Here is a 12,799-nt window from a genome sequence, read left to right on the forward strand (position 1 = left end):
TTTAACTGTACTACCTGGTCCTTATGCCCGGAGCAACTTCCGACGATGAGCTAAGCTTACGTTGATCTTCCTCATCTTATCATTTCACCTCGAACAACAAGCTTGACTTCGAGCTTGTGTCGAATCCGTGGTTCTCATAGCCTTTCACTTCATCCTTCCTTTTCTGGTCGACGGCATCTTCATAGAGTCTCTCGACAAAATTTGTCGTGATCACCGTCAACACTTTGGCTTCTTCAGAGATGTCAATTGAATTCATGATGAGAAATACCATCCTTGACCCTCGATGATTTGTGTCAGCATCGACAACATTCTTATCTTCTCCCCCAACACAAACTTGTTCATATTAATTTTGGGAATACATCCTTTTGACATGTCGATGAATTGCTACTGAACCCATCGACCACATCCTCATCTTTTCCCTGATCAAATTGCATGAGATGTTCTAGAAATTCCCGACGGATCCTTTGTGTTCCCAAGGTCTGACCTTTACCTGATGACCGTGTCAATGCTATCCCGAAGCATGGTTGTGGTACTCCGATCATCTACAAGAACATTGGGAGCTGAAAGTGCAACTATCCCTAGGTGGTTTTGGTAATTCATAACAACATATAGCTCATTGAGCTAATGCTATTCCAAGATGATTATTTCAGGAAAGCTCAATGATTGGCATGTCATGGATGTGAAAGTGGAACCCTCAAAATGCTAAGGAAAAAGGATTGGCTCAAGCTCAAAAGCTCAAGACTCTTCATTTTATATTTTAGTGATCCAAGATCACATTGAGTCTTTAGGAAAAGCCAATACTATCAAGGAGGGATGAGGTGTTGCTTAATGAGCCTCTTGCTTCATGTGCTTAGTGATATGCTCCAAAAACCCTCAACTACTTTCCCATATCCACATTTGACCTAAACCCTAAGCCAAACTCGGTCCTACCGATTCTTCCTATCTGGCGCCACCGAGTTTCACTTGTCATTAGCCACTGCCAAACCCTAGCAATTCGGTTCTACTGATAGGGATCTCGGTCTCACCGAGATGGGATTGCAAACTCTCTGTTTCCCTTTCGTAACTTTTCGGTCTCACCGAAAGAGCGAATCGGTCCCACCGAGATTGCAATGTAAATTCAGTGTTTCCCCTTTGTAACTTTTCGGTCTCACCAAAAGAGCAAATCGGTCCCACCGAGTTTGCCTGACCAACTCTCTAGTTAGCTAATTACCAAATTCGGTCTCACCGAGTTTGTGTAATCGGTCTCACCGAGATTACGTTATGCCCAAACCCTAACCATATCGGTCCTACCGAGTTGCATGTCAGTCCCACCGAAAATCTCTAACGGTCACTAGGTTTACATTTTCGGTCCGACCGAGTTTGTGATTCGGTCCCACCGGGATTGGAAAACTGTGTAATGGTTGGATTTTGTGTGGAGGCTATATATACCCCTCCACCCCCTCTTCATTCGAAGAGAGAGCCATCAGAACACATACACAATTCCAACTCATATGTTCTGAGAGAGAACCACCTACTCATGTGTTGAGACCAAGATATTCCATTCCTATCATATGAATCTTGATCTCTAGCCTTCCCAAGTTGCTTTCCACTCAAATCTTCTTTCCACAAAATCCAAATCCTATGAGAGAGAGTTGAGTGTTGGGGAGACTATCATTTGAAGCACAAGAGCAAGGAGTTCATTACCTACACACCATTTGTTACTTCTTGGAGAGTGGTGTCTCCTAAATTGGCTAGGTGTCACTTGGGAGCCTCCGACAAGATTGTGGAGTTGAACCAAGGAGTTTGTAAGGGCAAGGAGATCGCCTACTTCATGAAGATCTACCGCTAGTGAGGCAAGTCCTGTGTGGGCGATGGCCATGGTGGGATAGACAAGGTTGCTTCTTCGTGGACCCTTTGTGGGTGGTTGCTTCTTCGTGGACCCTTCGTGGGTGGAGCCCTGTGTGGACTCACGCAACCATTACCCTTTGTGGGTGGAGCCCTGTGTGGACTCTCGCAACCGTTACCCTTTGTGGGTTGAAGTCTCCATCAACGTGGATGTAGGATAGCACCACCTATCCGAACCACGGGAAAAAACATCCGTGTCTCCAATTGCATTTGAATTCTCCAAACCCTTCCCTTTACATTCTTGCAAGTTGCATGCTTTACTTTCCACTGCCAATATACTCTTTGCATGCTTGCTTGAATTGTGTGATGATTGCTTGACTTGTCCTACATTAGCTAAAATCTGCCAAGAACTAAAATTGGGAAAAGGTTAAGTTTTTATTTGGTCAAGTAGTCTAATCACCCCCCCTCTAGACATACTTTCGATCCTACAGGAGCGCAATGCTAACTGTTCTTGATCAGTTATCCAAACACCGTTGTATAGGTAAACCTCTTAAATTCCTTGCCCCTTTGTCTAAATGGTTTAATACTTGGAGCCCTATCATGGTCTGCCTTTCCTTGGGAAAGTTATACTCTAGTACTTGGGTATAATCACCTTTCCTTTCCATTGGTCTGGTTACCATAATAATCACATTTTCTTTTCCATTGTTTTGTTTCACCTTTCTTGTAATCTAACTTGTCTGAGCAGAGATAAATCCCTGCTTAAGTAAGCACCTCGGTGTACAACTCTGTCAGTAAGAACCTGTTACTATTGTTGATGACATTCCGGTATCCACCGATGGACGAGAACTTTGCCTAATGGTCCGCCTCATTCAACGAGCAGGAAAATGGTTCTCTTCGTCCCTCGCCCTTGGTACCAACGTTGTTGCCAACATAACTGACAGGCTATCCTCTGACATGTCTTGCTATCATGACCATGTAAGATGTCAACGGCCTTCCTACTTTTAACCACATAGTGGGCCCATAACCCACAGTTCCACATGATCGAAACCTGACTCTCCTGTACACCCATGTTGCCAAAGTTATTCCTCGCGCTTGATTTCGTATGTAATTCATGGGTCATCTCCCTAGTAATCTACAGTGGTATCAGATGCAATACTTATTCTCGTTGCTTTGGACCCCTTTCACACCTTTTTTAGGTATCGAACGATTGCCTACCCGCTTAAACTTCTCATGGTACCTCCATACTTTGCTCTCAAATTTTTCTTAAGTTTCAGTTCGAGAGTTACTTTCCGCCACCTTCCCTCGATGTTAGCTACCAGGTAGTCAACCTTGCAGAGGTCCGTTCTTCTGGAATAACCACCCTTTATCCTTTCGTAAGTACAGTGAAGATCCTGAAGGAAGGACGACAGCTTCATCATGATGCATTCATGCATAGGAATGAAGACATCAATGCTATGGATCAACCTATTTTAGAAGAGAAACCAAGACCGAGAAGATCCGTTAGAATTTCGTAACCAAAACTTTCCTCCTTACTCCACCTCTTAAATCTCGGGACGATATTTCTTGTAGTGGAGGAGATTTGTAACGCCCCGGTAGTTAAGCTACAGTAATCTCCGACTAATGATGCCACGTCACCATGTTTACTATTGTTAGACTCTCGTTGATTCGAAAACAGTTCAAATTCAAATTTAAAATAAAGTCAAAAATAAAAGTTTTCAAATGTCAAACTAAAATGTTCAAACTATGGCAAATAAATCATAAGTTTTGTTGGTGAAGAAACCAAGTTTTTATAAAAGGTTGAAGTGTTCCAAAATGATTAAAACAGTGACTTAAACATTTATATAAATGCCTTTTATATTTTCTAAAATATCAAACTAAATTATTTGAGTCTCAAACTTTTTGTGGCAGAGGGTTAAACTAAAACACTAGTTTAGGGGTTGGTCTCATATTTTTACTACACTGAAGTAATGTGTGAATTAACTAAAGTAAATCTTTCCCTATTATTTATTTTTTAATCTATCCCTAATAATAAAGTACGGATTGACTTTGTGGGTTCACCGTCACAATGCGCTTTCATTCTATAAATTTACGTTTTTAGTTTGAATTTAAAACATATACACGAGGTGGTACTAATTCGGGAAACCACGTCGTGTGCATCAAACGATGCAAACAATGCTCGACCGTGCACTTTGGCCCAGTGAATCAGGCCCACATACCCGTACGCATCTGCCTCCTCAACTCGAACCCTCGCCTTTGCCCTTGCCGAGCCCTCGCCACCGCCACACCTCAGCCCCCTCGCAACCACGACAGCACCTCAGCCCGCTCGCCGCCGCGTTCGCGCGTCAGCCCGCTAGACATCCTCGCCTCCGCGGTCGCACCTCTGCCCGCTCGCCGCCCCCGTCGCAACCCAACGCCCCCTCCAATGGATGCCGCCCGAACTACATCATCCTATAGGACGCCGGCCGCGGCGTCACGAAGTTGCTGGTATCGCCCAGTTCGCCGTGGGTGAAGGCGCCTCAGACGCAAGCGAAGCTGCAGCTTCCTCAACGTATGCCTCACCGTGGGGCTCGCTGTGCTGCTGGCGGACAGCGCGACCCCGCTGGTGTGGTGCGAGACTTCCAGATCACCCGACGGCTGGGGTTGGAGGATGGCATTCCCACAACTCCTCATCGGGGGTGAGCGTGGCCTGGAGCAGCAAGCCCATAGCTCCCTCAACCATCATGCTAATCTCTTCTTGTTATTCATCCTGAATCTATGGTGCACATACAGTACATGCTTATGTATTGTCTCAATGATTATCCTATTTTTTTAGGATTCAACTTGCGTTTTGTGCAATTTCATATACTCAATCAATAAATTCTCAGTTTTTTTGCAGGATTTGTGTTTGTTCGGATGCTTAGGTGCAGCTGCATCAAGGGAATTGGCCGACGGTGTGCAATACATAGACAAAGCAAAAGTCAGTATGGAGCAAATACGAGTTCGGTTGCTCTTCTGTATGACTACTACATTTAAGTTTTGATAGCTATTTCTCTAAATGTAGCCAGGGCACTGGATTCACTTGCTTTTGTTTTCTTTTTTCAGGACAATTTCACCTTGATTTTGTTGTTAGTGACTGATTGAGGCGTCACTCCCACCACGGTGGTGACGGCAACCTTCCCCCTCCAGCCGTTGTGGTCGCAGCGTACCGCTCCAATGCCATCTGACACAACCGTCTTGTGGTGGAGGAGGGCCACCTCGAACACATTGGGAAGCGGTGAGCGTGGGCTTCGCCACATGTTCTGCCGAGTCATCGATGTCAGTTTCTAGGTTTGTGAGTGCACTGTCTGGTGCTTCTTTTTACGATGTCTGTCAACACAAGCACAGCGTGCTCCAAGTATGAACGGAGAGAGTGCTCCCATTGGGTTCTACATGTGGACATTGTGGCCGGTGAGGCATAACTGTAAGTTTCTCTGATGGTCGACAACAAGGTACCCCGCTGCTCTGAATTTTTACATGGTTAATGTGAGTTGAATCATCAAAGGTCTGCGCGTTGGTAATGGTTGAAAAATTCATTGCATTTGAGAAAACTGATCAGTCTATCAGTTCTCTAATAATACATATTACAGAATGTACCTTTCTGTCCGATCGTAGGATCACTGCACAACAGGCTTTGGAGCAGGCTCTGATTCACGGAGAACTCCCCAGCAACCTCATCTTTTGTGGATATTAGATGGATATTGAATCCAGTAAGCCTCCAATTGATAAACAAAGTCAATTTTCGGTTGGTAGTTTGCATGACAGGGTTCTAGCTAATTTATGATTGTGCGTACAACAGACTACCTCTGCCTAAAGATTTGAGGTGTGACTCAAATTTCGTGCTGTTAGAAATCAACAATGGAGATTTCAGTTTTTTCATGTATATTCGTACGAATTTCAAGTTTAATGGATCATTAAATTTTATTCTATAATCAGATCTTGGTATGTTTTCAGATTTTTCAGAGAAGAAAGAAGTCTAGAGGCGTGGATGTATGTTTTTAGGGGGGAATCAAGTCTGCAGAATATACACTAATTTGAGGAATTCAGATGTTACCCTTGGTCATACAGGGAAAGTGTGAAGCACTCTGGCCAATTTTCCGCATTTCTCATCCAAGAAGCCGTTACATTTATGATCCCCGGGTACCGAGCTCGAATTCGCCCTATAGTGAGTCGTATTACAATTCACTGGCCGTCGTTTTACAACGTCGTGACTGGGAAAACCCTGGCGTTACCCAACTTAATCGCCTTGCAGCACAAGTGGTATCAGAGCTTTGGTCTCCATTTGCTTGATCTCCATAGCTTTTGGTGGTCATAGCCTTGGTTTCACAACCTAGGAGAGTATGGCGTCTAGCGAGGGAAATTATCACCGTAGAGGTCCCTTACTTTGATGGTACTAATTTTGCTAGTTGGAAGCATAAAATGAAAATGCATATTCTTGGACATAACCCCGCCGTTTGGGCTATTGTGTGTGTTGGTTTGCAAGGTGACTTCTTTGATGGGAGAGAACCAAACCGTGAAGCTACCGCGGATGAGTTGAAGATGTTGCAATACAATGCTCAAGCTTGTGATATTCTCTTCAACGGATTGTGCCCCGAAGAATTCAACAAAATCAGCCGTCTTGAGAATGCAAAGGAAATTTGGGACACTTTGATTGATATGCACGAAGGTACCGACTCCGTCAAGGAATCCAAGTTGGATGTGCTTCAAAGCCAACTTGACAAGTTCAAGATGAAGGATGGTGAAGGTGTCGCTGAAATGTACTCTAGGCTTGCTCTCATCACAAATGAGATTGCCGGCTTAGGAAGTGAAGAGATGACCGACAGATTCATCATCAAGAAGATTCTAAGAGCCTTGGATGGAAAATATGATACCGTGTGCACATTGATCCAAATGATGCCCAATTACAAAGATCTCAAGCCAACGGAGGTGATTGGAAGAATTGTTGCTCATGAGATGTCACTTAAGGATAAAGAGGAACTTCACAACAAATCAAGTGGTGCCTATAAAGCCTCATGTGAAGCCCCTACATCATCAAGTGAGAAACAAGACTTCAATGAAGAATTGAGCTTAATGGTGAAGAACTTCAACAAGTTCTACAAGAGTAGAAGCAAAGATAGAAGCTTCAAGTCAAGGTCCTACAATGACACAAAGATCTTCTAGTCGAGAGCGAAACTGCTACAGTTGTGGAAGACCCGGACACTATTCCAATGAGTGTACGGCTCCCTACAAGAGAAGAGAAGATTCTCCAAAAAGAAGAAGCAAAGAATCACCACCAAGAGAGAGGAGGAGTAGAGATGATCGTTATGAACGAAGATACTCACGGAGAAGCAAGGATTCGGAAAGGAAGGAAAAATCATCAAGGAGCTACACAAGACGAAGACATCAAGCTCATGTTGGTGAATGGGTATCCGGCTCCGACTCCGACAGCCACTCCGAGAGAAGTTATCACTCCGACTCCGAAGATACTCAAGATGAAGGTGTTGCCGGTCTAGCACTTGTGTCAACCAACTCCTACGACATATTTGACTCACCAAATGAAGGAATTGGAAGATGCCTCATGGCCAAAGGTCCTAAGGTAACACACCCCGAGTATGTTGATTTCAATAGTGATGAAGATGACTTGTTAGGTGATGATTTGCTTGTTGACAACTCTAGTGATGAATACTATGATGAAACGTCAATTAAACATGCTAATCAAGATAAAACGAATGACAATGATAAGGAGAAGATTGAGGCTCTAACTAAAGAACTAAACACTCTTAAGTTAGCTCATGAAACTATCTTCGAGGATCATCGAGAACTTTTAAGAGCTCATGAGAAATTACGCTTTGAAAAGCTCAATCTTGAGCAAGAGCATGAGTTCTTAAAAGCAACCAATGATGATCTCCGCAAGAAAAGTTCTTCTTACATTGCCAAGCGTTTACTCTTATCCACTTACATGCCTCAAGTCAAGTCTAGTAACAAGAACAAGAAAGATTCTTCCTCTAGTAGTAACAATGATCATGCTAAATCCAATATTGTTGCTTCTAGTAGTTCTCTTGATTCCACTAATGATTCTCTTAGACAAGTTACACTTGAGCAAGAAAATAGCTTATTGAAGGGAATTATAGAGAAAGGAGTGTACAAAAGCCTTGCCAGGAGTAAGCAATTCGAGGAAATTGTGCGCAAGCAAGGAATGCACCGGAAGAATCAAGGTGTTGGTTTTGAACGAAAGTTCAATGCCAATGGAGTTGAGTGGGAAGAAGATCAATACCCCAAGACAAAGTTTGTTCCTCAACCAGAGAAGTATGATACTTCTTTCAAGGGAACACAAGCTCAAGATGATCTTCCACCACAAGACTACGAGCAAAAAGGCAAGGACAAGCTTCAAGAGGAAATTGATGCATTTGAAGAAGCTCCTAAGACCTTAGTCAAGTGGATTCCCAAGACTACTTCAAGTTCCACTTCATCAAGTACGACTACAACTCCAAGGATTCCCATCAAGATGGTGTGGATCCAAAAGAAGAAGAACTAGAAGAGTTCTTGAGGGTGACTCCGCCAACATACTTCACTCTTATCATTTTGGCAAGAACAAGTGCAATCAACTTCCACATCTTGCACTAGTTCAAGGAGTCACAAACCCTCTTGTTGGTAAGACAAGGGACAAGGTAACCTAAAAGTTTTCATGGACATCATCTTGTGTGTGCATCACTCTATGTCTATGGATATCCTTGTTTGTTCCTTGTGGGACTAACCCATGTAGGTATTGAAAGTGCAATTCACTCAAATGGATAGCTCCAAGTGATCTACATCAACATTGAGCATCCACATCTTCAACATCTACATGAAGTCATCATCGACGAAACCCAAGGTTAGTTCATCCCTCCAAGGGGGGATATCACATCTAGGGGGAGCTTTACTCTAAGACTTGAGCTAAAGAAACTCTAAAGATGTGAACACAACAATGATTTATGTAAAAGTGGTAACCCCACTTAAGCTTAAACGATGAGTATGACCTATGATCAAGTGTTCTCACTTGACTCCTAAGTCAATATACTCATATATAGATGACCTTGTCATCGCAAATTGCTTGATAGATGCTAGAATTGGTTGTGCATGCCTTGCCACATATTTCATTTGCCATCTTATTGTGTGAGCATGCTGGTTGCATATTTTACTCATTTGAGGACATCCACTTGTTGTTTTGATCGTTTGGGTTTATTTCCTTTGCCAAGTGGATGGACAAGAATGCCTAAGAACCTCCTCTAGCTATCTATGCTTTTCTCGTCTCAAACTCTATTCATGCTGCATCACAAAATTTGATCAAGTCAGATTCGAACCACTCTGTGTGAGGAGCGCTCAGAGTCCCCGATTCATCATAGACTTAAACTTCCAAAACCTCTTTATGATTCTCGGTCTGACCGATACCCCACTTTCGGTCCTACCGAGATCATTAAGTTGATCTAGGTTTTCGATCTCGGTGCAACCGATTTGAACATTTCGGTCACACCGAGTTTCAGTAACTGCATGCAGTTATGAATCTCGGTGCCACCGAGTTGTTCCACTCGGTCACACCGACAGGGTCGGGCTATATATAGTCACGGGCAAAATTTGGAAATTTCTCCGAACCCCTTCGCCCGCGCGATAGCCTGCTCTGCCAACGTGGTCTCCGGATCGTCTTCTCGCCGCCAGCCGCCTCCAGTCGCTGGTCTCCGTCGCCGTCAACGGGAATTCTGCCCCGCCGTTGCCGCCGTAGTGAGTCTCCGCCGAACTAGGGTATGGACTCGATCACAGTGCTATTCCCCGTCCGATTCCTAGCACATTGTGTTCTTCATGATTCTTGCCACGATTGAAACACTCCTATCCAGTCAATACGCTCGTAGATTAGCTTTGATTCGAAAATTTTAGGGTTAGGTTTCTGCCGAAACCATCTCGGACCCACCGAGTTGAAAAACTCGGTCCCACCGATTTGGCTTATGCCATTGCACAAGTGAGACTCGGTCTGACCGAGAATTACTTATCGGTGTGACCGATTTTGGAACTCTGTGAAACCCTAGCAGTCTCGGTGCCACCGAACTGTGACTCGGTCCTACCGAGTTCACTAGTTTAGGTTCCAAAACTGCTTCGGTATCACTGAATTTGAAAATCGGTAGATCCGAGATGATTTCAGTGGGAAACTAAAACTAAGTTTTTGGATCATTCTTTTTGCAAAAATCTCTGCATTTTTTGATGCTCATCTTTTCTACCTCATCTATAAACTGTTCACAGGGTCAGCAGTCAGAGTTTGCAGCATGTCTGATCAAAGTGACAGCCAGAACATGTCAGAGCAGCAGGTGCACATGAGTGAGGGCACTAGTCCCTCCAGCTCTTCAGATGAGGGCAGCAGGAGCACCCCTAGCAACTTGCCAAAAGCTGCCACCAGACAGAGGAAGAAGAGAACTTCTGATTCCGAAGATGAAGATTATGTGGCAGAGGAAGTGGCCACATCATAGAGAGTTGAGCCAGCTCAAGGCACAAAGCCAGGGCTGAAAATCAAAAGGCCAGCAGGCAGGCAGTCCATGTCAAAGGCAAGAGCTTCAACTGAGAAGCCCACTCCCAAAGAGCCAGTTGCTGCAGAAGGCAAGAAGAGGAAGGAAAGGGTCAAGAAGACCGTAGCCAGAGTGCTTGGAAAGGCTTCCATCATGGAAGAGGAAGAGGAAGAAGAGGTAGCTGCACCAGCACCTAAGGCACCCAAGCTGATGGGTGATGCCATAAGATCAGGGGCTACTGCATCTAAGCCCAAAGCTGCCTCCAAGCCAAAACCAAAGAGGAATACAAGGAGCATTCCTGCAGCTGAGAAGAACAAGGCCCCAGTGCCTGAGACTGTTGCTGAAGAAGAGGATGAAGAGCAAGTTCTTAGAAAGCTCAAGCCCAAGATCCCAGACCACAACGATGCTCATCCTGTGGCTGAGGACATGAAGCTCAGGAGAGATTCAGGGCTGAGGAAGTGGAGAGAAGCAGACCCGTATGCTTCAAGGAGAAGGACTGCTGTGGATTACATATTTCACACCAAGGAACAGCAGGACTTCTATGAGACAGTGCTGCTAGATAAGAAGTCCATTGTTTGTGACATGAGATGGGTCGACTGGACCTACATGAAGGAAAATGAGGAACACTACCCTGGAGTGTATGACAGCTTTAGTGCTTGTGGAGTTGCTGACTTTGTTGGGCAGAAGCTCACAAAGTGGAACGAGGAGCTTATCATGCAATTCTACTCCACGGCACACTTTTATCCAGATGGGAGGATAACTTGGATGTCTGAGGGTACGAGGTACCAATCTACTGTTGAGGAATGGGCAAAGTTGATCAATGCCCCAGAGGAGCAAGCAGATGACTTGGACATTTATGCCAAGAAAAAGATGGATCATAACTCAATGTCCAACATGTACAAGGAAATTCCCAATGAAGCTCTTGACACCTTCAAATTTGGGTCTGTGCATTACCTTCTGTCAGGGCTGCCAACTATAAATTGGATATTGAGGCACACTCTCTTGCCCAAGTCTGGAGATCACAAGATGATCAGAGGCCATGCAATCAACTGGCTATGCACCTCAAATTCAGGAGCTCATCAACTCTAAGATGGGCACGGGCATATATTTATTGGACAAGGAACACCTGCCCATCCGTCCAGATTTTGAGGACAATCAAGTTGTCATGACTGAGAATGAGCCATCGTCTGCCCAAGCACAAGCAAAGAAGGAGAAGGCAAGGAAGGAGAAAGATGCCAAAATGCCAACCCAAGAGGAGGCATCTGAGTATTTCTTGAAAACTAAACAAGAGCAGCTTGGTTACCTGATTGCATCCACCCTGCGGATTGAGCAAGGACTAGCCACCCTAACTCAAAACCAGGCAAGCCTAGAGAGAATCATGGAACAAAAGTTCTATGACTTGGATGTTAAGGTAATTAAGATTCAGTCTGCAGTGGAGCAGCTCCAAGATGATATGCAGGAGAGGAGAGGCAAGACTACCACTCATGCCTTTGCCAGAGTGCCACGAGGTCCGAGGTCGTCTGCCGTGCCAGTTGCTGACACAAGAGCCACCACCTCAGCACCAGCTACAGCCTCAGTTCCACCAGCTCCAGCATCTACTTCAGCTCCAACTCCAGCGTCTACTTCAGCGTCTACAGAAGCCTTCGTCCTTGGAGTGATCCGGACTCCACCACCACCAGAAGATCAAGCCTGAGCGTCGATCTAGTACTATGCATTTTCTAGGAACTTTTTGGTAACTTGTTGCCAAAGGGGGAGAAAAATGTATAGATCATAGGCTGAGAGAGAGAGAGTGTTGCTTTTCTCTCTTGCTTTATTTGGTGGTTTTTCAAACTTGTTTGCTTTTGAGTGCTTGAGATACTACGTCATTATTTGTGAGACATTGATGATCATGTGTTTGATCATAAGCTACACTTAATGCTTGCTTAATGCTATTATCTTATCTATCTTATGTGATCTTTCACTATTCTTGGTGATGAGTGCATGTATTTCATTCTTATCATTTTAAGCGCTCCACCAAGATGTATGTGACATGGAAGAGTAACCCATGACTCTAACTCCTTGTGCATTTGCAGTCCAAAGCAAATTTTAAATATGCACAAATTTAGGGGGAGCTCTTACTTATCACATACTTCTCAAAGCGACGATATATTTCATGCTTATTATCATTTGTCGAAGCTTTGATCTATATGTTGTCATCAATTACCAAAAAGGGGGAGATTGAAAGTGCAACTATCCCTAGGTGGTTTTGGTAATTTATAACAACATATAGCTCATTGAGCTAATGCTATTCCAAGATGATTATTTCAGGAAAGCTCAATGATTGGCATGGCATGGATGTGAAAGTGGAACCCTCAAAATGCTAAGGAAAAAGGATTGGCTCAAGCTCAAAAGCTCAAGACTCTTCATTTTATATTTTAGTGATCCAAGATCACATTGAGTCTTTAGGAAAAGCC

At 44.2% G+C, this 12,799-nt stretch overlaps 1 long non-coding RNA gene across 6 annotated transcripts; it reads left to right on the top strand.

Moving 5' to 3' along the window:
* Positions 1-4,067: 4,067 nt before the first annotated feature.
* Positions 4,068-5,968, top strand: LOC125536605. Of its 6 annotated transcripts, none has more exons than XR_007295085.1 (4): positions 4,068-4,817; positions 4,906-5,549; positions 5,639-5,662; positions 5,794-5,968. It is a non-coding gene; the product is annotated as an uncharacterized LOC125536605 (long non-coding RNA). The 6 variants fall into 6 exon arrangements; XR_007295088.1 differs by lacking the exon at positions 5,639-5,662 and having other exon boundaries at positions 4,068-4,604; positions 4,689-4,817; XR_007295089.1 differs by lacking the exon at positions 5,639-5,662 and having other exon boundaries at positions 4,068-4,604; positions 4,700-4,817.
* Positions 5,969-12,799: the final 6,831 nt, after the last annotated feature.

Source organism: Triticum urartu, chromosome 2 (genome assembly GCF_003073215.2).
Source record: "Triticum urartu cultivar G1812 chromosome 2, Tu2.1, whole genome shotgun sequence".
NCBI lineage: Eukaryota > Viridiplantae > Streptophyta > Magnoliopsida > Poales > Poaceae > Triticum > Triticum urartu.